The sequence below is a fragment of the Bos mutus genome, chromosome X, assembly GCF_027580195.1.
Source record: "Bos mutus isolate GX-2022 chromosome X, NWIPB_WYAK_1.1, whole genome shotgun sequence".
In the NCBI taxonomy this organism is placed as follows: domain Eukaryota; kingdom Metazoa; phylum Chordata; class Mammalia; order Artiodactyla; family Bovidae; genus Bos; species Bos mutus.
Genome location: NC_091646.1, coordinates 57,618,079 through 57,642,232, shown reverse-complemented (window position 1 = coordinate 57,642,232; position 24,154 = coordinate 57,618,079).

Sequence of the window (24,154 nt, the reverse complement as noted above, 5' to 3'; positions counted from 1 at the left end):
AGAGAACTCCACAAACTGCCAGAATACAGAAAGGCCACCCCAAATGCAGCAATATAAGCAAGATGAAGAGACAGAGGAATACCCAGCAGGTAAAGGAACAGGATAAATGCCCATCAAACCAAACAAAAGAGGAAGAGATAGGGAATCTACCTGATAAAGAATTCCAAATAATGATAATGAAAATGATACAATATCTTGAAATAAAAATGGAATCATAAAAAAATAGCCTGGAGACAAGGATTGAGAAGATGCAAGAAAGGTTTAACAAGGACCTAGAAGAAATAAAAAAGAGTCAATATATAATGAATAATGCAATATATGAGAACAAAAACACTCTGGAGGCAACAAATTGTAGAATAACGGAGGGAGAAGATACAATTAGTGAATTAGAAGATAGAATGGTAGAAACAAATGAATCAGAGAGGAAAAAAGATAAATGAATAAAAAGAAATGAGGACAATCTCAGAGACCTCCAGGACAATATTAAATGCTCCAATATTCGAATCATCAGAGTCCCAGAAGAAGAAGACAAAAAGAAAGACCATGAGAAAATACTTGAGGAGATAATAGTTGAAAACGTCCCTAAAATGGGGAAGGAAATAATCACCCAAGTCCAAGAAACCCAGAGAGTCCCAAACAGGATAAACCCAAGGCGAAACATGCCAAGACACATATTAATGAAATTAACAAAGGTCAAACACAAAGAACAAATGTTAAAAGCAAGGGAAAAACAACAAATAACACACAAGGGGATTCCCATAAGGATAACAGCTGATCTTTCAGTAGAAACTCTTCAAGCCAGGAGGAAATGGCAAGACATACTTAAAGTGATGAAAGAAAATAACCTACAGCCCAGATTACTGTAGCCAGCAAAGATCTCATTCAAATATGAAGGAGAAATCAAAAGCCTTACAGACAAGCAAAAGCTGTGAGAATTCAGCATCACCAAACCAGCTCTCCAAAAAATGTTAAAGGATATTCTCTAGACAGGAAACACAGAAAGGGTGTATAAACTTGAACCCAAAACAATAAAATAAATGGCAACAGGATCATACTTATCAATAATTACCTTAAACATAGAAGGGTTGAATGCCCCAACCAAAAGACAAAGACTGGCTGAATGGATACAAAAACAAGACCCCTACATATGTTGTCTACAAGAGATTCACTTCAAAACAAGGGACACATATAGACTGAAAGTGAAGGGCTGGAAAAAGATATTCCATGCAAATAGAGACCAAAAGAAAGCAGGAGTAGCAATACTCATATCAGATAAAATCGACTTTAAAACAAAGGCTGTGAAAACAGACAAAGAAGGACACTACATAATGATCAAAGGATCAATCCAAGAAGAAGATATAACAATTATAAATATATATGCACCCAACATAGGAGCACCACAATATGTAAGACAAATGCTAACAAGTATGAAAGGGGAAATTAACAATAACATAATAACAGTGGGAGACTTTAATATCCCACTCCACACCTATGGATAGATCAACTAAACAGAAAATTAACAAAGAAACACAAACTTAAAATGATACAATAGACCCATTAGACCTAACTGATATCTATAGGACATTTCACCCCAAAACAATGAATTTCACCTTTTTCTCGAGTGCACACGGAACCTTCTCCAGGAAAGATCATATCCTGGGCCATACATATAGCCTTGGTAATTCAAAAAAATTGAAATCATTCCAAGCATCTTTTCTGACCATAATACAGTAAGATTAGATCTCAATTAAAGGAGAAAAACTATTAAACATTACAATGTATGGAGGCTGAAAAACACACTGCTGAATAACCAACAAATCACAGAAGAAATCAAAAAAGAAATCAAAATATGCATAGAAATGAATGAAAATGAAAACACAACAACGCAAAACCTGTGAGACACTGTAAAAGCTGTGCTAAGGGGAAAGTTCATAGCAATACAGGCATACCTCAAGAAACAAGAAAAAAGTCAAATAAATAACCTAACTCTATACCTAAAGCAACAAGAAAAGGAAGAAATGAAGAATCCCAGGATTAGTAGAAGGAAATAATTTTAAGAATTAGGGCACAAATGCAAAAGAAACAAAAAAGATCATTGCAAAAATCAACAAAGCCAAAAGCTGGTTCTTTGAAAGGATAAATAAAATTGACAAACCATTAGCCAGACTCATCAAGAAACAAAGGGAGAAAAATCAAATCAATAAAATTAGAAATGAAAATGGAGAAATCACAACAGACAACACAGAAATACAAAGGATGATAAGAGAGAACTATCAGCAATTATATGTCAATAAAATGGACAACTTGGAAGAAATGGACAAATTCTTAGAAAAGTACAACTTTCCAAAACTGAACCAGGAAGAAATAGAAAATCTTAACAGACACATCACAAGCACGGAAATTGAAACTGTAATCAGAAATCTTCCAGCAAACAAAAGCCCAGGTCCAGACGGCTTCACAGCTGAGTTCTACCAAAAATTTAGAGAAGAGCTAACACCTATCCTACTCAAACTCTTCCAGAAAATTGCAAAGGAAGGTAAACTTCCAAACTCATTCTATGAGGCCACCATCACCCTAATACCAAAACCTGACAAAGATGCCACAAATAAAGAAAACTACAGGCCAATATCACTGATGAACACATACGCAAACATCCTTAACAAAATTCTAGCAATCAGAATCTAACATCACATTAAAAATATCATACACCATGACCAAGTGGGCTCTATCCCAGGGATGCAAGGATTCTTCAATATCTGCAAATAAATCAATGTAATACACCACATTAACAAATTGAAAAATAAAAGCCATATGATTATCTCAATAGAAGCAGAGAAAGCCTTTGACAAAAGTCAACATCCATTTATGATAAAAAAAAAAAAATCTATCCAGAAAGCAGGAATAGAAGGAACATACCTCAACATAATAAAAGCTATGTATGACAAACCCACAGCAAACATTATCCTCAATGGTGAAAAATTGAAAGCATTTCCCCTAAAGTCAGGAACAAGACAAGGGTGCCCACTTTCACCACTACTATTCAACATAGTTCTGGAAGTTTTGGCCATAGCAATCAGAGTAGAAAAAGAAATAAAAGGAATCCAATTTAGAAAAGAAGAAGTAAAACTCTCACTGTTTGCAGATGACATGATCCTCTACATAGAAAACCCTAAAGACTCTACCAGAAAAACACTAGAGCTAATCAATGAATATAGTAAAGTTGCAGGATATAAAATCAACACAGAGAAATCCCTTGCATTCCTATATGCTAATAATGAGAAAATAGAATGAGAAATTAAGGAAACAATTCCACTCACCATCACAATGAAAAGAATAAAATACTTAGGAGTATATCTACCTAAAGAAACTAAAGACCTATATATATAAAACTATAAAACGCTGGTGAAAAAAATCAAACAGGACACTAATAGATGGAGATATACACCATATTCATGGATTGGAAGAATCAATATAGTGAAAATGAGTATACTACCCAAAGCAATCTATAGATTCAATGCAATCCTTGTCAAGCTACCAACGGTATTTTTCACAGAGCTAGAACAAAAAATTTCACAATTTGTATGGAAATATAAAAAAACCTCGAGTTGCCAAAGCAATCTTGAGAAAGAAGAATGGACCCAGAAGAATCAACCTGCCTGACTTCAGGCCCTACTACAAAGCCACAGTCATCAAGACAGTATGGTACTGGCACAAAGACAGAAATATAGACCAATGGAACAAAATAGAAAGCCCAGAGATAAACCCACACACCTATGGATACCTTATCTTTGACAAAGGAGGCAAGAATATACATTGGAGAAAAGAGAATCTCTTTAACATATGGTGCTGGGAAAACTGGTCAACCACTTGTAAAAGAATGAAATTAGAACACTTTCTAACACCATACACAAAAATAAACTCAAAATGGATTAAAGATCTAAAAGTAAGACCAGAAACTATAAAACTCTTAGAGGAGAACATAGGCAAAACACTCTGACATAAATCACAGCAGGATCCTCTATGACCCACCTCCCAGAATATTGGAAATAAAAGCAAAAATAAACAAATGGGACCTAATTAAAATTAAAAGCTTCTGCACAACAAAAGAAACTATAAGGAAGGTGAAAAGACAGCCTTCAGAATGAGAGAAAATAATAGCAAATGAAGCAACTGACAAACAACTGATCTCAAAAATATACAAGCAACTCCTGCAGCTCAGTTCCAGAAAAATAGACGACCCAATCAAAAAATGGGCCAAAGAACTAAACAGACATTTCTCCATAGAAGACATACAGATGGCTAACAAACACATGAAAAGATGCTCAACATCACTCATTATCAGAGAAATGCAAATCAAAACCACAATGAGGTACCATTTCATGCCAGTCAGAATGGCTGCAATCCAAAAGTCTACAAGCAATAAATGCTGGAGAGTGTGTGGAGAAACGGGAACCCTCTTACACTGTTGGTGGGAATGCAAACTAGTACAGCCACTATGGAGAACAGTGTGGAGATTCCTTAAAAAACTGGAAATAGAACTGCCTTATGACCCAGCAATCCCACTGCTGGGCATACACACCAAGGAAACCAGAAGTGAAAGAGACACGGGTACCCCAATGTTCATCTCAGCACTGTTTATAACAGCCAGGATATGGAAGCAACCTAACTGTCCATCAGCAGATAAATGGTTAAGAAAGCTGTGGTACATATACACAATGGAGTATTACTCAGCCATTAGAAAGAATACATTTGAATCAGTTCTAATGAGATGGATCAAACTGGAGCCGATTATACAGAGTGAAGTAAGCCAGAAAGAAAAACACCAATATAGTATACTAATGCATATATATGGAATTTAGAAAGATGGCAACAATAACCCTGTATGTGAGACAGCAAAAGAGACACAGATGTGTTGAACAGTCTTTTGGACTCTGTGGGAGAGGGAGAGGGTGGGATGATTTGGGAGAATGACATTGAAACATGTATAATATCATATAAGAAATGAATCACCAGTCCAGGTTTGATGCAGGATACAGGATGCTCGGGGCTGGTGCACCGGGATGACCCAGAGGGATGGTATGGGGAGGGAGGTGGGAGGGGGGTTCAGGATTGGGAACACATGTACACCCGTGGTGGATTCATGTTGATGTATGGCAAAACCAATACAATATTGTAAAGTAATTAGCCTCCAATTAAAATAAATAAATTTTTAAAAAATTAAAAAAATAAACATAGGCTTTTAGTGTCGTCAGTCTCCAATACCCCTATTCTGCCAATTGTTGAACTAAATAAGAAATATAGGATGATACAAGACCTTGGAGCACTAAATGATTCAGCGGTCCCTATACATCCTCTTATGGCCAATCCTTATATTAATTCAAGTTCCTGGAGATGTCAAATAGTTTACTGTTCTTGATCTCAAGGATGCCTTCTTTTGCATCCCAGTTCATCCCCCATCTCAGTATCTGTTTGCCTTCAAGTGGACTAACCCCCAGTCGGGCCAAATGCAACAATATGCTTGGACAGTATTACTTTGGGGGTTTCAGGACAGCCCACACTTGCTCACCCAGACCCTAGGAAAATAACTAAGGGAAATACACCTAATAGAAGGTGCTATTCTACAGTATGTTATGTTGATGACATAGTAATATGTAGTCCTACCATGGAGGCCTCAGATCAGAATGTCATTGAAGTTCTTAATTCCTTGGGGCCTGAGGCTACAGGATCTCCCGGGGGAAGGGGTGGGGAGGGGACACGAATACGAAAAGAATAAGTTAAATATCTGTGTGTGCATGCTAAGTTGCTTCAGTCATGTCTGACTCTATGCAACCACATGGACTATAGCCCACCAGGTTCCTCTGCCCATAGGATTCTCAAGGCAAGAACACTGGTGTGGATTGCCATGCCTTTTTCCAGGAAATCTTTGACACAGAAATCAAACCCATGTCTCTTATGTCTCCTGCATTGGCAGGCAGGTTCTTTATCACTAGTGCCACCTGGGAAACCCCTTAAATATCTGGGATGTATTATAAATTCTGGAAGTAGACAGCTATCTCCAAATATAAAACAAGCTATATTAGGCCTAAGCACTCCAAAGGGGAGGGAAAATCTTCATACTTTCTTAGATGTGGCAGGATTTTGAAAACTATTGTGAATGTCTACAGTGTGATATAAGCAAAACAGTTGCCACTCAACACTTCAGCCCTAAGGGCTGAGCTAATAGACCTAACTCGAGCCTTAACCTTGGGAAAGGAAAGGTTATAAATATATAGAGAGACTCAAAATACGCCTTCATTGTTTAACATGCCCTTATATCTATCTGGAAAGAAAGAGTATTTTTGAATGTAAAACAAATTCCCCTGTAAAACATGGGGCTGAGATTTTATTTCTCATAGAAGTGGCAGTCATCCACTATTGTGTGCACCAAAAGGGGAATTCTCAAATTACCCAAGGAAACAACAAGGCAGATCAGGAGGCAAAGGAAATAGCCCTGATGTCCATACCATGTAGAAACAAATATTGAGAAAATTCAACAACAAGCTGCTTGGCTTCAATAGATAATTAACCACCAATCCTCACTATCTAATATGGTCAGGAAAACTGAAAACTGGTTTACTAGTCAGTTCTCTTGGGTCCCAGAAAATATAAAAAACTTTCTGGCTAGAGGTTTTAATTTCCTTATAACTCACTTCTTTTCAGTCATACTGATTTATGCCATATTTTGTATAGTGCTCTGTTGTCTTCCCTACAGTTGTAAACCTGTGACTAAGATTTTTTATCCTAAAGGAGACCTAGGACCAACAGATCTGTATCTACCATTCTTAAAATAGAGAAACATGTTAGACTTTAACCCAAAGATTAACAAAAATATATATCCAAGCAGAATGGCTTGTTGGCAGAGGTGCCATCCTCTCCAACAGTTAAGGAAACCCTCCCAAGCTTAACCTGGTTCCTTCCTTTCTAGGTCCTTTAACAGCTACTGTTGTTCTCATTTTTTAGCCCTTGTTTGTTTAACATTTGGTTAAGTTTGTGTTTTCTAGGCTCCAACAGTTTGAAGTGAGGTTCATGATGGTCCAAGGAATTCAACCCATTCCAGCAGAGAGTGGCCCAGGTCCCTATAGGCCCTTAAAACAGTCAGTGAAGGACTTCTACACCTCTAGGATGGGCTAGGGTCTGCAGCCCCTGTACAACAGGAAGAAATTTCAGAAGAAGAGACCATCAGCCCCCTTATCCCTTAAGAATAAGGGTGTATGTACAGACTGAAAGTGAAGGGCTGGAAAAAGATATTTCATGCAAATGGAGACCAAAAGAAAGCAGGAGTAGCAATACTCATATCAGATAAAATAGACTTTGAAATAAAGGCCATGAAAAGAGACAAAGAAAGACACTACATAATGATCAAAGGATCAATTCAAGAAGAATATATAACAATTATAAACAATTATAAATTATATATGCACCCAACATAGGAGAACCACAATATGTAAGGCAAATGCTAACAAGTATGAAAGGGGAAATTAACAGTAACACAATAATAGTGGGACACATTAATGCCCCACTCACACCTATGGATAGATTAACTAGACAGAAATTTAGCAAGGAAATACAAACTTTAAATGATACAATGGACCAGTTAGACCTAATTGATATCGATAGGACATTTCACCCCAAAACAATGAATTTCACCTTTTTCTCATGTGGGCTGCTGTCTATGGGGTCACACAGAGTTGGACACGACTGAAGCGACTTAGCAGCACCAGCAGCTCAAGTGCACACAGAACATTGTGCAGGATAGATCACATGCTGGGCCATAAATCTAGCCTTGGTAAATTAAAAAAAAAAAAAAAACCTGAAGTCATTTCAAGCCTCTTTTCTGACCAAAATGTGGTAAGATTAAATGTCAACTACAGGGGAAAAAACTATGAAAAATACAAACATATGAAGGTTAAATAACATGCTTCTGAATAACCAACAAATCACAGAAGAAATAAAAAAACAAATCAAAATATTCATAGAAATGAATGAAAATGAAATCACAACAACCCAAAACCTATGGGATTCAGTAAGAGCAGTGCTAAGGGTTAGCACTAAGGGTTCATAGCCATACAAGCTTACCTCAAGAAACAAGGAAAAATCAAATAAATAAGCTAACTACACCTAAAGCAACTAGAAAAAGGAGAAATGAAGAACCCAGAGTTAGTAAAAGGAAAGAAATTATAAAAACTAGGGCAGAAATAAATGAAAAAGAAACAAAGGAGACCATATCAAAATCAACAAACCTAAAAGCTTGTTCTTTGAGAAGATAAATAAAAAACAAACCATTAGCCAGACTCATAAAAAAATAAAAAAGGAAGAAGAATCAAATCAATAAAATTAGAAATGAAAATGGAGAGATCACAACAGACAACACAGAAATACAAAGGATCATAAGAGACTACTATCAGCAATTATATGCCAATAAAATGGACAACTTGGAAAAAATGGGCAAATTCATAGAAAAGTATAATTTTCCAAAACTGAACCACGAGGACATAGAAAATCTTAACAGATCCATCACAAGCATGGAAATCGAAACTGTAATCAGAAATCTTCCAACAAACACAAGCCCAGGTACAGACGGCTTCACAGCTGAATTCTACCAAAAATTTAGAGAAGAGCTAACACCTATCCTACTCAAACTCTTCCAGAAAATTGCAGAGGAATTCCAGAAAATTCCAAACTCATTCTATGTGGCCACCATCACCCTAATACCAAAACCAGACAAACATGCCACAAAAAAAGAAAATTACAGGCCAATATCACTGATGAACATAAATGCAAAAATCCTTAAAATTCCAGCAAACAGAATCCAACAACATATTAAGAAGATCATACATCATAACCAAGTGGGCTTTATCCTAGCAATGCAAAGATTCAATATTTCCAAATCAATCGATGTGATACGCCACATTAACAAATTGAAAGATAAAAACCATATGATTATCTCAATAGATGCAGAGAAAGCCTTTGACAAAATTCAACATCGATTTATGATAAAAAACCCTCAAGAAAACAGGAATAGAAGGAACATATCTCAACATAATAAAATCCATATATGATAAACCCACAGCAAACACTATCCTCAATGGTGAAAAATTGAAAGCATTTCCCCTAAAGTCAGGAACAAGACAAGGGTGCCCAATCTCACCACTACTATTCAACATAGTTTTGGAAGTGTTAGCCACAGCAATTAGAGAAGAAAAAGAAATAAAAGGAATCCATATTGGAAAAGAAGAAGTAAAACTCTCACTATTTACAGATGACATGATTCTCTACATTGAAAACCCTAAAGACTCCACCAGAAAATTACTAGAGCTAATCAATGAATATAGTAAAGTTGGAGGATATAAAATAAACACACAGAAATCCCTTGCATTCCTATACACTAACAATGAGAAAACAGAAAGAAAAAATAAGGAAACAATCCCATTCACCATTGCAATAAAAATAAAATACTTAGGAATAAATCTACCTAAAGAAACAAAAGACCTATATATAGAAAACTATAAAACACTGATGAAAGACATCAAAGATGATGCAAATAGATGGAGAAATATCCAATGTTCATGGATTGGAAGAAGCAATATAGTGAAAATGTGTATATTATCCAAAGCAATCTATAGATTCAGTGCAATCCCTATCAAGCTACCAATGGTATTTTTCAGAGAACTAGAACAAATAATTTCACAATTTGTATGGAAATACAAAAAACCTTGAATAGCCAAGGCAATCTTGAGAATGAAGAATGGAACTGGAGGAATCAACCTGCCTGACTTCAGGCTCTACAACAAAGCACAGTCATCAAGACAGTTTGTTACTGGCACAAAGACAGAAATATAGATCAATGGAACACACTACAAAGCCCAGAGATAAATACACGCACCTATGGACATCTTATGTTTGACAAAGGAGACAAAAATATACAGTGAAGAAAAGACAATCTCTTTAACAAGTGGTGCTGGGAAAACTGGTCAACCACTTGTAAAAGAATGAAACTAGAACACTTTCTACCACCATACACAGAAATAAACTGAAAATGGATTAAAGATCTAAATGTAAGGCCAGAAACTATAAAACTAGAGGAAAACATAGGCAAAACACTCTCTGAAATAAATCACAGCAGGATCCTCTATGACTCACCTCCCAGACTAATGGAAATAAAAGCAAAAATAAAGAAATGGAACCTAATTAAAATTAAAAGCTTTTTCACAACGAATGAAACTATAAGCAAGGTGAAAAGACAGCCTTCAGAGTGGGAGAAAATAATAGCAAACGAAGCAACTGACAATTAATCTCAAAAATATACAAGCAGTTCCTGCAACTAAATTCCATAAAAATAAACGACCCAATCAAAAAATGGGCCAAGGAACTAAACAGACATTTATCCAAAGAAGACATACAGATGGCTAACAAATGCATGAAAAGATGTTCAATATCATTATCAGAGAAATGCAAATCAAAACCAAAATGAAGTACCATCTCTTGCTATTCAGAATGACTGCTATCAAAATGTCTACAAACAATAAATGCTGGAGAGGGTGTGGAGAAAATGGAACCCTCTTACACTGTTGGTGGGAATGCAAACTAGTACAGCCACTATGGAGAACAGTGTGGACATTCCTTAAAAAACTGGAAATATAACTGCCATACAACCCAGCAATCTCACTGATAGGCATACACACCAAGGAAAACACAATTAAGTCTGAAAGAGAAACACCAATACAGTATATTAACATATTATATGGAATTTAGAAAGATGGTAATGGTGACCCTATATGCAAGACAGCAAAAGAGACACAGGTGTAAAGAACAGACTTTTGGACTCTGGGAGAAGGCGTGGGTGGGATGATTTGAGAGAATAGCATTGAAACATGTATATTATCATATGTGACATAGATCGCCAGTCCAGGTTTGATCCATGAGACAGGGTGCTCAAGGCTGGTGCACTAGGATGACCCTGAGGGATGGGATGGGGAGGGAAGTGAGAAGGGGTTTCAGGATGGGGAGCACATGTATACCCATGGCTGATTCATGTCAATATATGGCAAAAACCACTACAATATTGTAAAATAATTAGCCTTCAATTAAAGCAAATAGATTATTTTTTTTAATGAAACAGTTATTAAAAAAAAAAAAAAAGAATAAGGGTGTAGAGTCTCTCAGGGGGGATGAGGCAGGCCTGGAACCTGGGACCCTTTGCTGCAGTGCTGCAAAGCTAGCACCTGGACACACCTCTTCTTGAGCTACAAGATACAAAGAAACACTATGTGTAGTTAAAAATAACTGTGTACATGCACTTCAGGAAAATTCTGCACCAAAATATACAAAGACAAAAAACCCAACTGTCACTCTGAAGAGTTAGGAGCAAAAACAGGGTTTTGGGGAGCAAAAGCAGGGTACAACTCACGTGCCCCTGCACTCAACTCCACAAAGGTGTGGGGAAACCATCTAAACCACATCTCCAGCCTGACCCCTGGACACACTTCTACCCTCACCCCATCTAAGGAACTACCTACCCTCCTCTCAGGGAGCAAACAAGGAAACATGTTACTTGTTTTTTCTCCCTTCTGAAGAAGCCTAAATAAAGCCTTGCCTGAATTTCTTATCTGGCTTCTAATCAATTTCTATTATTTGTGGAAGGCTAAGAACCCTGGTCAGTATCAACAATACCTAGTACAGTCAATTTCACTTATATCCTATTCTTTGGCAGCATGAGACTCTTAAAATGGGAGGGGACTATTATATGGAATACAGAGATGTGACTATTATATCCTGCAAAATACAAATCCACCAAGGAAATTTTTGAAATTTAGCTAAAGGAATATTAGCAGAACCTGACTAGGCTCAAAACAAACAGGAGGCTGCTAACAATAAACTTTTCTTGGAAGTGGTTGATGGCTTTCTTGATTTTTTGCCATAGTAAAAGTTTTTTTATTATGACATCAATATTCCTAAAAGGCATGAATATTTATAAGAGTTTTTGTCAGACCAGAAGAAGGTTATTCCCACTTTCCTTTTCTCACACATCCAAGACTCCATAACTCCTTTAAAGTCTTCATTGGAACAAAGGCTTTTTATCTCAATTCTAATTAACAACATTAATATAATGGCATTGGGAAGTTAGATGGAAGTTAGATGTTGGGATAGTACAAGTGAGCTTTATAGCCTCATCTAGGAAAAGAGAAAGTCAAAACAAAACACAGTGTAGAGGCAAAAGCATATAATTCAAGCATGGAGGTAAATTCTAAGGAACTAAAAACAAAAATGATTAAAAGTGTTGGCATCTGGGAGCAAGAGTAGAAGTGAGAGGGGCCTATCTGGCAGTTCTTAATTTTCAATATAGTCTTCCCTACTATTTGGTTACTTAACTTTGTGTTACTTTTTAAAAATACTAAAATGTTCTCAGAGGCAAAAGCAGAAATGACATTTCATCTTAGCTGTTTTAAGAGACACATACACGCATGTATGCTTAGTTGCTCAGTCGTGTCTGACTCATTGCAACCTTATGAACTGCAGCCTGCCAGACTCCTCTGTCCATGAAGTTTCTCAGGCAAGAATACTGGAGTGGGTTGCCATTTACTCCTCCATCAAGAGAGATGAGTAACCTTAAAAAAATTCAGTATACAAAATTTCAGCCTTGATGTGCTGTTTACTGACAATGTTTATTACATGTATTTTAAAATAATTCCACATATTTCTGATAAACTTTTGGTAAATATACTAGCAAAAGGGTGCTTCTGCCAAAGCCTTGCTTACATTTTAAACATTCTCAGAAATGATGAGAGGGGGAAGCAGAATATACCTGCATAAGCAATACTTTACAAAGATAATTCCTCAGAAACAAGGAATATAAGCACATATAGGATAGTTATAATAGTATTTGGTAAGTGCTAGGAAATAAAAGGAGTAGCAATATAGTAACTTCAAATTAGTCATGGGAACACACAAAATATTACATGAATACATAGATATTTTAATAAATATATAAATAAATAAGAAAACCAATAGAGAAATACATGCAATGCAATTGAGCAATTCCTAAAGATTATGTTTTAAAATATTTGGCAAAACTAATACAATTATGTAAAGTTTAAAAATAAAATAAAATTTAAAAAAAAGAATAAAAAATAAATAAATAAAATATGGGTTAAATGCTTAATAATATGTTTCCTTTCCTTTATTCATTTTACAAAGGGAAGGGAAATAAATTTCAAAGCTAAAACTGTAAAATTCTTAGACCAATAGGGGAAAATACTCACACCATTGGATTTGGCAGTGAGTTTCTTGACTATGACAACAAAAGCATGGGCAGAAAGAAAACAATTTGACTTCACCAAAATTAAACCATAAAATGGAAGAAAATGTTTGCAAATCATACATCTGATAAGGGATTAATATCCAGAACATTAAAAAAAAAATAACTCTTACGCCTCAACAACAACAAGGAAACAACTGAATTTCAAAAGGCTTGAAGGGATTTATCTCCAAAGATACACAAATGGCTGATAGGGGCATGAAGAAATGCAAATCAAAACTACAAAGAAATATAACTTCAAATTTGCAACGGACAGACTGTGCCTCCCTCCACAATACAAATGTTGACCTATTAACCACCAATGTGGTGGTATTTGGGAGTGGGTTCTCTGGCAAGTGATTAGGTCACAAAGTGGAACCCTCATAAGTGTGATTCAGTTCAGTTCAGTTCAGTTCAGTTCATTTCAGTCGCTTAGTCGTGTCCGACTCTTTGCGACCCCATGAATCCCAGCACGCCAGGCCTCCCTGTCCATCACCAACTCCCGGAGTTCACTCAGACTCACGTCAATCGAGTCAGTGATGCCATCCAGCCATCTCATCCTCTGTCGTCCCCTTCTCCTGCCCCCAATCCCTCCCAGCATCAGAGTCTTTTCCAATGAGTCAACTCTTTGCATCAGGTGGCCAAAGTACTGGAGTTTCAGCTTTAGCATCATTCCTTCCAAAGAAATCCCAAGGCTGATCTCCTTCAGAATGGACTGGTTGGATCTCCTTGCAGTCCAAGGGATTCTCAAGAGTCTTCTTCAACACCACAGTTCAAAAGCATCAATTCTTCGGTGCTCAGCTTTCTTCACAGTCCAACTCTCACATCCATACATGACCACAGGAAAAACCATAGCTTTGACTAGATGGACTTTTTTTGGCAAAGTAATGTCTCTGCTTTTGAATATGCTACCTAGGTTGGTCATAACTTTCCTTCCAAGGAGTAAGCGTCTTTTAATTTCATGGCTGCAGTCACCATCTGCAGTGATTTTGGAGCCCCCCAAAATAAAGTCTGACACTGTGATTAGTGCCCGTATAAAACAGGCCTGCCTCTCTTTTGAAAGAGTTCTCTCACCTTTCTATCAAATGAGGTTACAGTGAAAAGACAACCATCTATGAATCAGGAAGTGGGCTCTCACCAGACACTGAATGTGTCAGTGCCTTGATCTAAGACTTTTCAACCTGCAGAACTGTGAGAAGTAAATTTCTATTGTTATAAGCCACACACTTTACTGTTCGTTATTTTTCCCAGCTTTATTGAGACATATTTGACACATAACATTATTTAAGGCATACAATGGGATGATGTAATACAAGCATATTTTGTGAAATGATTACCACAGTCCAGTTAGTTAACACTTTCATCACCTGATATAATTACCTTTTTATTATTTTAATATTTATTTTAATTAGAGAATAATTCCTATACAATATTGTGATGGTTTATACCATACATCAACATGAATCAGCCATAGGCATACATATGTCCCATCCCTTTTGAACCTCCCTCCCTCCACATGCAGTCCCTCTGGGTTTTCACAAAGCACTAGCTTTACATTCCCTGCATCATACAGCAAATTCTCACTGGCTATCTATTTTACATATGGTAATGTATATGTTCCAAATGTTATTCTCTAAATTTGTCCCACTCTTTCTTCTCCCACTGTGTCCAGAAGTCTTTTCTTTATGTCCAATCTCCTTTGTTGCCCTGCAAGTAGGATCATCAGTACTATATTTCTAAATTTCATATATATGCATTAATATACCACATTTGTCTTTCTCCTTCTGACTAACTTCACTCTGTATAATAGGCTCTAGGTTCATCCACCTCATTAGAACTGACTCAAATGCATTCCTTTTTACAGCTGAATAATATTCCATTGTATACCACAACTTCATCCATTCACCTGTCAGTGGACATCTAGATTGCTCCCACATCCTGGCTATTGTAAATAGTGCTGAAATGAACATTGGGGTACATGTGTTTTTTGCAGTTATGGTTTGCTCAAGCTATATATCCAGTACTGGCATTGCTAAGTCATATGGTAGTTTTAGTCCTAGATTTTAAGAGATCTCCATACTGTTCTCCAGAGTGGCTCCATCACTTTGTATTCCCACTAACAGTACACCACACCTTTGCATCACACCCTTTCCTGCATTTATTGTTTGTAGACTAATGATGGCCATTCAGATCAGTGTAAGATGATATCTCAATGTAGTTATCATTTTCATTTTTCTAATAACGAGTGATGCTGAGCATCTTTTCATGTATTTATTAGCCATCTGTATGGAATCCCTCAGAAGAAATGGAGTGGCCATCATGGTCAACTAAAGAATCTGAGATGCAGTACTTGGATGCAATCTCAAAAACAACAGAATGACCTCTGTTCACTTCCAAGGCAAACCATTCAATATCACAGTAATCCAAGTCTATGCCCCAACCAGTAACGCTGAAGAAGCTGAAGTTGAACGGTTCTATGAAGACCTACAAGACCTTTTAGAACTAACACCCAAAAAAGATGTCCTTTTCATTATAGGGGACTGGAATGCAAAAGTAGGAAGTCAAGAAACACCTGGAGTAACAGGCAAATTTGGCCTTGGAATACGGAATGAAGCAGGGCAAAGACTGATAGAGTTTTGTCAAGAAAATGCACTGGTCATAACAAACACCTTCTTCCAACAACACAAGAGAAGACTCTACACATGGACATCACCAGATGGTCAACACCGAAATCAGATTGATTATATTCTTTGCAGCCAAAGATGGGGAAGCTCTATACAGTCAGCAAAAACAAGACCAGGAGCTGACTGTGGCTCAGATCATGAACTCCTTATTGCCAAATTCAGACTCAAATTACAGAAAGTAGGGAAAACCACTAGACCATTCAGGTATGACCTAAATCAAACCCCTTATGATTATACAGTGGAAGTGAGAAATAGATTTAAGGGCCTAGATCTGATAGATAGGGTGCCTGATGAACTATGGAATGAGGTTTGTGACATTGTACAGGAGACAGGGATCAAGACCATTCCCATAGAAAAGAAATGCAAAAAAGCAAAATGGCTGTTTGGGGAGGCCTTACAAATAGCTGTGAAAAGAAAAGAAGCAAAAAGCAAAGGAGAAAAGGAAAGATAAAAATATGAATGCAGAGTTCCAAAGAATAGCAAGAAGAGATAAGAAAGCCTTCTTCAGTGATCAATGCAAAGAAATAGAGGAAAATAACAGAACGGGAAAGACTAGGGATCTCTTCAAGAAAATCAGAGATACCAAAGGAACATTTCATGCAAAGATGAGCTCTATAAAGGACAGAAATGATATGGACCTGACAGAAGCAGAAGATATTAAGAAGAGATGGCAAGAATACACAGAAGAACTGTAAAAAAAGATCTTCATGACCCAGATAATCACGATGGTGTGATCACTGACCTAGAGCCAGAAATACTGGAATGTGAAGTCAAGTGGGCCTTAGAAAGCATCACTACGAACAAAGCTAGTGGAGGAGATGGAATTCCAGTTGAGCTATTCCAAATCCTGAAAGATTATGCTGTGAAACTGCTGCACTCAATATGCCAGCAAATTTGGAAAACTCAGCAGTAGCCACAGGACTGGAAAAGGTCAGATTTCATTCCGATCCCAAAGAAAGGCAATGCCAAAGAATGCTCAAACTACCGCACAATTGCACTCATCTCACACGCTAGTAAAGTAATGCTCAAAATTCTCCAAGCCAGGCTTCAACAATATGTGAACGATTAACTTCCAGATGTTCAAGCTGGTTTTAGAAAAGGCAGAGGAACCAGAGACCAAATTGCCAACATCCGCTGGATCATGGAAAAAGCAAGAGAGTTCCAGAAAAACATCTATTTCTGCTTTATTGACTATGCCAAAGCCTTTGACTGTGTGGATCACAATAAACTGTGGAAAATTCTGAAAGAGATGGGAATACCAGACCACCTGATCTGCCTCTTGAGAAATTTGCATGCAGGTCAGGAAGCAACAGTTTGAACTGGACATGGAACAACAGACTGGTTCCAAATAGGAAAAAGAGTTAATCAAGGCTGTATATTGTCACCCTGTTTATTTAACTTCTATGCAGAGTACATCATGAGAAACGCTGGAATGGAAGAAACACAAGCTGGAATCAAGATTGCCTGGAGAAATATCAATAACCTCAGATATGCAGATGACACCACCCTTATGGCAGAAAGTGAAGAGGAACTAAAAAGGCTCTTGATGAAAGTGAAAGTGGAGAGTGAAAAAGTTGGCTTAAAGCTCAACATTCAGAAAACGAAGATCATGGCATCCGGTCCCACCACTTCATGGGAAATAGATGGGGAAACACTGGAAACAGTGTCAGACTTTATTTTTCTGGGCTCTAAAATCACTGCAGATGGTGACTGCAGCCATGAAATTAAAAGACACTTACTCCTTGGAAGGAAAGTTATGACCAACCTAGATAGCATATTCAAAAGCAGAGACATTACTTTGCCAACAAAGGTTCGTCTAGTCAAGGCTATGGTTTTTCCTGTGGTCATGTATGGATGTGAGAGTTGGACTGTGAAGAAAGCTGAGCACTGAAGATTTGATGCTTTTGAACTGTGGTGTTGGAGAAGACTCTTGAGAGTCCCTTGGACTGCAAGGAGATCCAACCAGTCCATTCTGAAGGAGATAAGCCTTGGGATTTCTTTGGAAGGAATGATGCTAAAGCTGAAACTCCAGTACTTTGGCCACCTCATGCGAAGAGTTGACTCATTGGAAAAGACTGATGCTGGGAGGGATTGCGGGCAGGGGGAGAAGGGGATGACAGAGGATGGCATCACTGACTCGATGGACGTGAGTCTGAGTGAACTCCAGGAGTTGGTAATGGATAGGGAGGCCTGGCGTGCTGGGATTCATGGGGTGGCAAAGAGTCAGACACGACTGAGCGACTGATCTGATCTGATCTGATCTGATCTGATGTCCTCTTTGGAGAAATGTCCGTTTAGGTCTTCTGTCCAATTTTTGATTGGGTTATTTATTCTTCTGGTATTGAGCTTTAAAAGCTGCTTGTATATTTTAGAGATTAATCCTTTGTTCAGTTCAGTCAGTGAGTCGTGTCCGACTGTTTGCGACCCCACGAACTGCAGCACGCCAGGCCTCCCTGTCCATCTCCAATTCCTAGTGTTCACTTAGACTCATGTCCATCAAGTCAGTGATACTATCCAGCCATCTCATCCTCTGTCGTCCCCTTCTCCTCCTGCCCCCAATCCCTCCCAGAATCAGAGTCTTTTCCAATGACTCAACTCTTCACATTAGGTGGCCAAAGTATTGGAGTTTCAGCTTTAGCATCAGTCCTTCCAAAGAACACCCAGGACTGATCTCCTTTAGAAAGGACTTGTTGGATCTCCTTGCAGTCCAAGGGACTCTCAAGAGTCTTCTCCAACACCACAGTTGAAAAGCATCAATTATTCGGCACTCACCTTTCTTCACAGTCCAACTCTCACATCCATACATGATCACTGGAAAAACCTTAGCCTTGACTAGACGGACCTTTGTTGGCAAAGTAATGTCTCTGCTTCTTAATATGCTATCTAGGTTGGTCATAACTTTCTTTCCAAGGAGTAAGCGTCTTTTAATTTCATGGCTGCAGTCACCATCTGCAGTGATTTTGGAGCCCCCCAAAAATAAAGTCTGATACTGTTTACACTGTTTCCCCATCTATTTCCTATGAAGTGATGGGACCAGATGCTATGAGCTTAGTTTTCTGAATGTTGAGCTTTAAGCCTACTTTTTCACTCTCCTCTTTCACTTTGCTATTATTGACAGTTTTGTCTTTTCACCTTGCTTATAGATTCTTCCGTTGTGCAAAAGCTTTTGAATTTGATTAAGTCCCATTTTTTTTTTAATTTTTAGTTTTTATTTCAATTACTCTAGGAGGTAGGTCATAGAGGATCTGGCTGTGATTTATGTCAAAGAGTGTTCTGCCTATAATTTCCTCTAAGAGTTTTATAGTTTCTGGTGCTATATTTGGTCTTTAATACATTTTGAGATTATTTTTGTGTATGGTGTTAAGAAGTTTTCTAATTTCATACTTTTACACATAGCTGACCAGTTTTTCCAGCATCACTTATTGAAGAGATTGTCTTTTTTCCATTCAATATTTTTGCCTCTTTTGTCAAAGGTAAGGTGCCCATAAGTGCATGGATTTATCTTTGCATTTTCTCTCTTGTTCCATTGGTGTATATTTCTGTTTTTGTGCCAGTACCATACTGTCTTGATGACCATAGCTTTATAGTATAGTCTGAAGTCAGCAAGGTTGATTCCTCCAGCTCCATTTTTCTTTTTTAAAATTGCTTTGGCCATTCAGGGTCTTTTGTGTTTCCATACAAACTGTGAAATTATATGTTCTAGTTCTGTGAAAAATACCATTGGTAGTTTGATAGGGATTGCAAAAATCTATAGATTGCTTTGGGTAGTATAGTCATTTTCACTCTATGATTCTTCCAATCCAAGAACATCATTTATATCTTCATTTGTTTGTGTCATCTTTGACACCTTTCATGGGTGTCTTATAGTTTTCTGCATAGAGGTCTTTTTTCTCTTTAGGTAATTTTATTATTACATATTTTATTATTTTTGCAATGATGAATGGGATTGTTTTCTTAATTTCTCTTTTTGATTTTCATTCTTAGTGTATAGGAATGTAAGGGATTTCTGTGTATCAATTTTACATCCTGCAACTTTACTATACTCATTGATTAGCTTTGCTAGTTTTCTGGTGGCATCTCTAGGGTATTCTATGTAGAGAATTATGTCATTTGCAAACAGTGAGAGCTTTATTTCTTCTTTTACAATCTGTATTCTTTTTATTTCTTTTTCTTCTCTGTTTGCTGTGGCTGGGGCTTCCAAAACTATGCTGAATAATAGTAGTGAGAGTGAGCACACTTATCTTGTTTCTGATTTCAGAGGAAATGATTTCAGTGTTTCAACATTGAGAGTGATATTTGCTGTGGGTTTATTGTATATGGCCTTTATTATTTCGAGGTATGTTCTTTCTATGCCTACTTTCTGGAGATTTTTTTTAGTCATAAATGGGTGTTGAATTTTGTCAAAGGCTTTCTCTGCATCTATTGAAATAATCATATGGCTTTTATCTTTCAATTTGTTAATATGATGTATCACATTGATTGATTTGCTAATATTGAAGAATCCTGCATCCCTGCAATAAAAGCCCACTTGGTCATGGTGTATGATTTTAAATGTGTTGTTGGATTTTGTTTGCTAAAATTTTGTTGAGGACTTTTGCGTCTAGGTACATCAGTGATATTGGTGATATTGGCTTGTAATTTTCTTTGCTTTTTTTTTTTTTTGGTGGCATCTTTGTCTAATTTTGGTATCAGAGGGATGGTAGCTTTGTAGAATGAGTTCTTGAGTTTTCCTTCCTCTGCAATTTTCTGGAAGAGTTTGAGCAGGATCAGTGTTTGCTCTTCTCTAAACTTTTGGTAGAATTTTCCTGTGAAGACATCTGGCTCTGGATTTTTTTGTTGTTGGAATATTTTGGTTACAGTTTTCATATCTGTGTTTGTGATTGGTCTGTTCATATTTTTTATTTCTTCCTGGTTGAATTTTGAAAGGTTATATTTTTCTAAGCATTTTTTCATTTCTTTCAGGTTGTCCATTTTATTGGCATATAGTTTCTCATAGTAGTCTCTTATTATCTTTTGTATTTCTGCGTTGTCTGTTATAATTTCTGCTTTTTTATTTTTTAATTTTATTTATTTGAGCCTTCTCCCTTTTCTCTTGATTAGTCTGGCTAACGGTTGGTCAATTTTATCTTCTCAAAGAGTCAGCTTTTTAATTTTATTCATCTTTGCTATTGTCTCCTTTATTTCTTTTTCATTTGTTTCTGGTCTGATTCTTATGATTTCTTTCCTTCTAACTTTGAGGTTTTTCTATTCTTCTTTTTCTAATTGCTTTAGGTGTAAGGTTAGGTTGTTTATTTGATTTTTTCTTGTTTCTTGAGGTAGGCTTGTATTGCTATAAACTTCCCTCTTAATTGCTTTTGCTGAATTCCGAAGGCTTTGAGTTGTCATGTTTTCACTGTCATTTTTTTCTAGGCATATTTTAATTTCTTTTATGATTTCTTCAGTGGTCTGTTGGTTATTCAGAAACATATTGTTTAGCCTCCATATGTTTGTGTTTTTTAATAGGTTTTTTTGTTTTCCTGTAGCTGATATCTTATCTTACAGCCTTGTGATCAGAAAAGATGTTTGAAATGTTTTCAGCTTTTAAAAATTTACCAAAGCTTGATTTGTGGCCCAAGATGTGCTCTATCATGGAGAATGTTCCATGTGCACTGAGAAAAAAAGTGAATTCTATTGCTTCTGGATGAAATGCTCTGTAGATATCAGTTAGGTACAACTCGTCCAATGTATCATTTAAAGTTTGTGTTTCCTTCTCAATTTTCTGTCTGGATGATCTGTCTATTTGTGTGAGTAGGTTACTGAAGTCCCCCACGATTATTGTATTACTGTCAATTTCCCTTTAGTAGATGTTAGCATTTGCCTTATGTATTGAGGTGTGCCTATGTTTGGTGCATATATATTTATAATTGTTGTATCTTTTTCTTAGATTAATTCCTTGATTGTTATGTAGTATCCTTCTTTGTCTCTTGTAATGCTCTATATTTTAAAGTCTTATTTTATGTGATATGAGTATCGCTAGTCCCACTTTCTTTTGATTTCTGATTGCATGGAATATCTTTTTCCAGCCCCTCACTTTGAGTCTGTATGTATCCCTAGGTCTGAGGTGGATCTCTTGTAGACAGCATATATAGAGGTCTTTTTTTGTAGACAGCATATATAGGGGTCTTTTTTTATCTGTTTTTTGTATCCATTCAGCCAATCTGTGTCTTTTGGTTGAAACATTTAGCCCATCTACCTATATGGTAATTATTGATATATATGAGCTTATTACCATTTATTTTGTTGTTTGGGGTTCGCTTTGTATGCCCTTTTTTCCTATCTAGAGGAAATTCTTTAGCATTTATTGTAGAGGTGGTTTGACAGTGCTGAATTCTCTTAACTTCTGCTTGTTTGTAAAGGTTTTCCTTTTTCCTTTGAATCTGAATGAGATCCTCTTGGGTAGAATCTTGGTTGTACATTTTTCCCTTTCATCACTTTAAGTATATCCTGTCATTCTCTTCTGGCAGGCAGAGTTTCTCTTGAAAGATCTGCTGGTAGCCTTATGGGGATCATTTTGTGTTATTTGTTGCTCTTCCCTTTTTGCTTTTAATGGTTGTTCTTTGTGTTTAACTTTTGTTAGTTTGATTAGTATGCCTCTTAGTGTGTTTCTCCTTGGGTTTATCTTGTATGGAACTCTCTGGGCTTATTGGGACTTGGGTATCTATTTCCTTTCCCATTTTGGGGATGTTTTCAATTATAATCTCCTCAAATATTTTCTCATGCCCTTTCTTTTTTTTTTTTTTTTCTTCTTCTGAGACCCCTATGATTCAAATATTGTTACACTGAATGTTTTCCTAGAGGTCTCTGAGACTGTTCTTAATACTTTTTTTTTTCATTTCGTATATGATTTTATACATATTTCAATGCCATTCTCCAAAATCATCCCACCCTCTCCCTCCCCCCCACAGTCCAAAAGACTGTTCTATACATCAGTGTCTCTTTTGCTGTCTCGTATACAGGTTTATTGTTACCATCTTTCTAAATTCCATATATATGCGTTAGTATACTGTATTGGTGTTTTTCTTTCTGGCTTACTTCACTCTGTATAATAGGCTCCAGTTTCTTCCACCTCATTAGAACTGATTCAAATGTATTCTTTTTAATGGCTGAGTAATACTCCATTGTGTATATGTGTTTTTCCTTTGCTGTTTTCCACTTCAGTTATTTCCACCATTTTATCTTCCAGCTCACTTATCCATTTTCTGCTTCAGTTACTTTACTGTTTGTTCCCTCCAGTGTACTTTTTAATTTATTTTTTTATTGAAAGATAATTGCTTTACAGAATTTTGCTGTTTTCTATGAAACCTCAACATGAATCAGCCATACATATACATATATTCCCTCCCTTTTGAAACTCTCTCCCATCTCCCTCCCCATCCCACCCCTCTAGGTTGATACAGAGCCCTTGTTTGAGTTTCCTGAGCCATACAGCAAAGTGCCATTGGCTATATATCTTACATATGATAATGTAAGCTTCCATGTTACTCTCTCCATACCTCTCACCCTCTCCTCCCCTCTCCCCATGTCCATAAGTCTATTCTCTATGTCTGTTTCTCCACTGCTGCCCTGTGAATAAATTTTTCAGTACCATTTTTCTAGATTCTGTATATATGCTTCAGAATACAATAGTTATCTTTCTCTTTCTGACTCACTTCACTCTCTATAATAGGTTCTAGGTGCTGGGAGCCAGCGTGAGCCAGCGTGAGGAACTCCGCCCGTGGCAAAGGTCATGAGGAAGGAGGCTTGGCATACGCAAAGGCGGGATCGAGCCTCAGGAGTCTCCCTGGAAATTCTCGAGCATCTACCCCCAAAACCAGAGGCTGCCTACTTTACTGCTTTGTGCTCTCACCTACACCTCTGACTTTACGGGGGTCTGTCCTGGGTGTGACAAGAGTGTTTTAGTTCACAACCATGAGAGGCATGAGATGTTCTAAACTGTCTGAATACAGATTCCTTTGAGCAGTTAAAAGATTGATTAGAAATTGTATTGGTGAAGGGTTTTTCACTTGTTGGGCCAATGTTTGCCGCTAAGTTTCCATATCCCTTACCTACTGTGTCCCTGGCAGTGTATTGATTAATATAATTGATGTAAGTAGTAGCT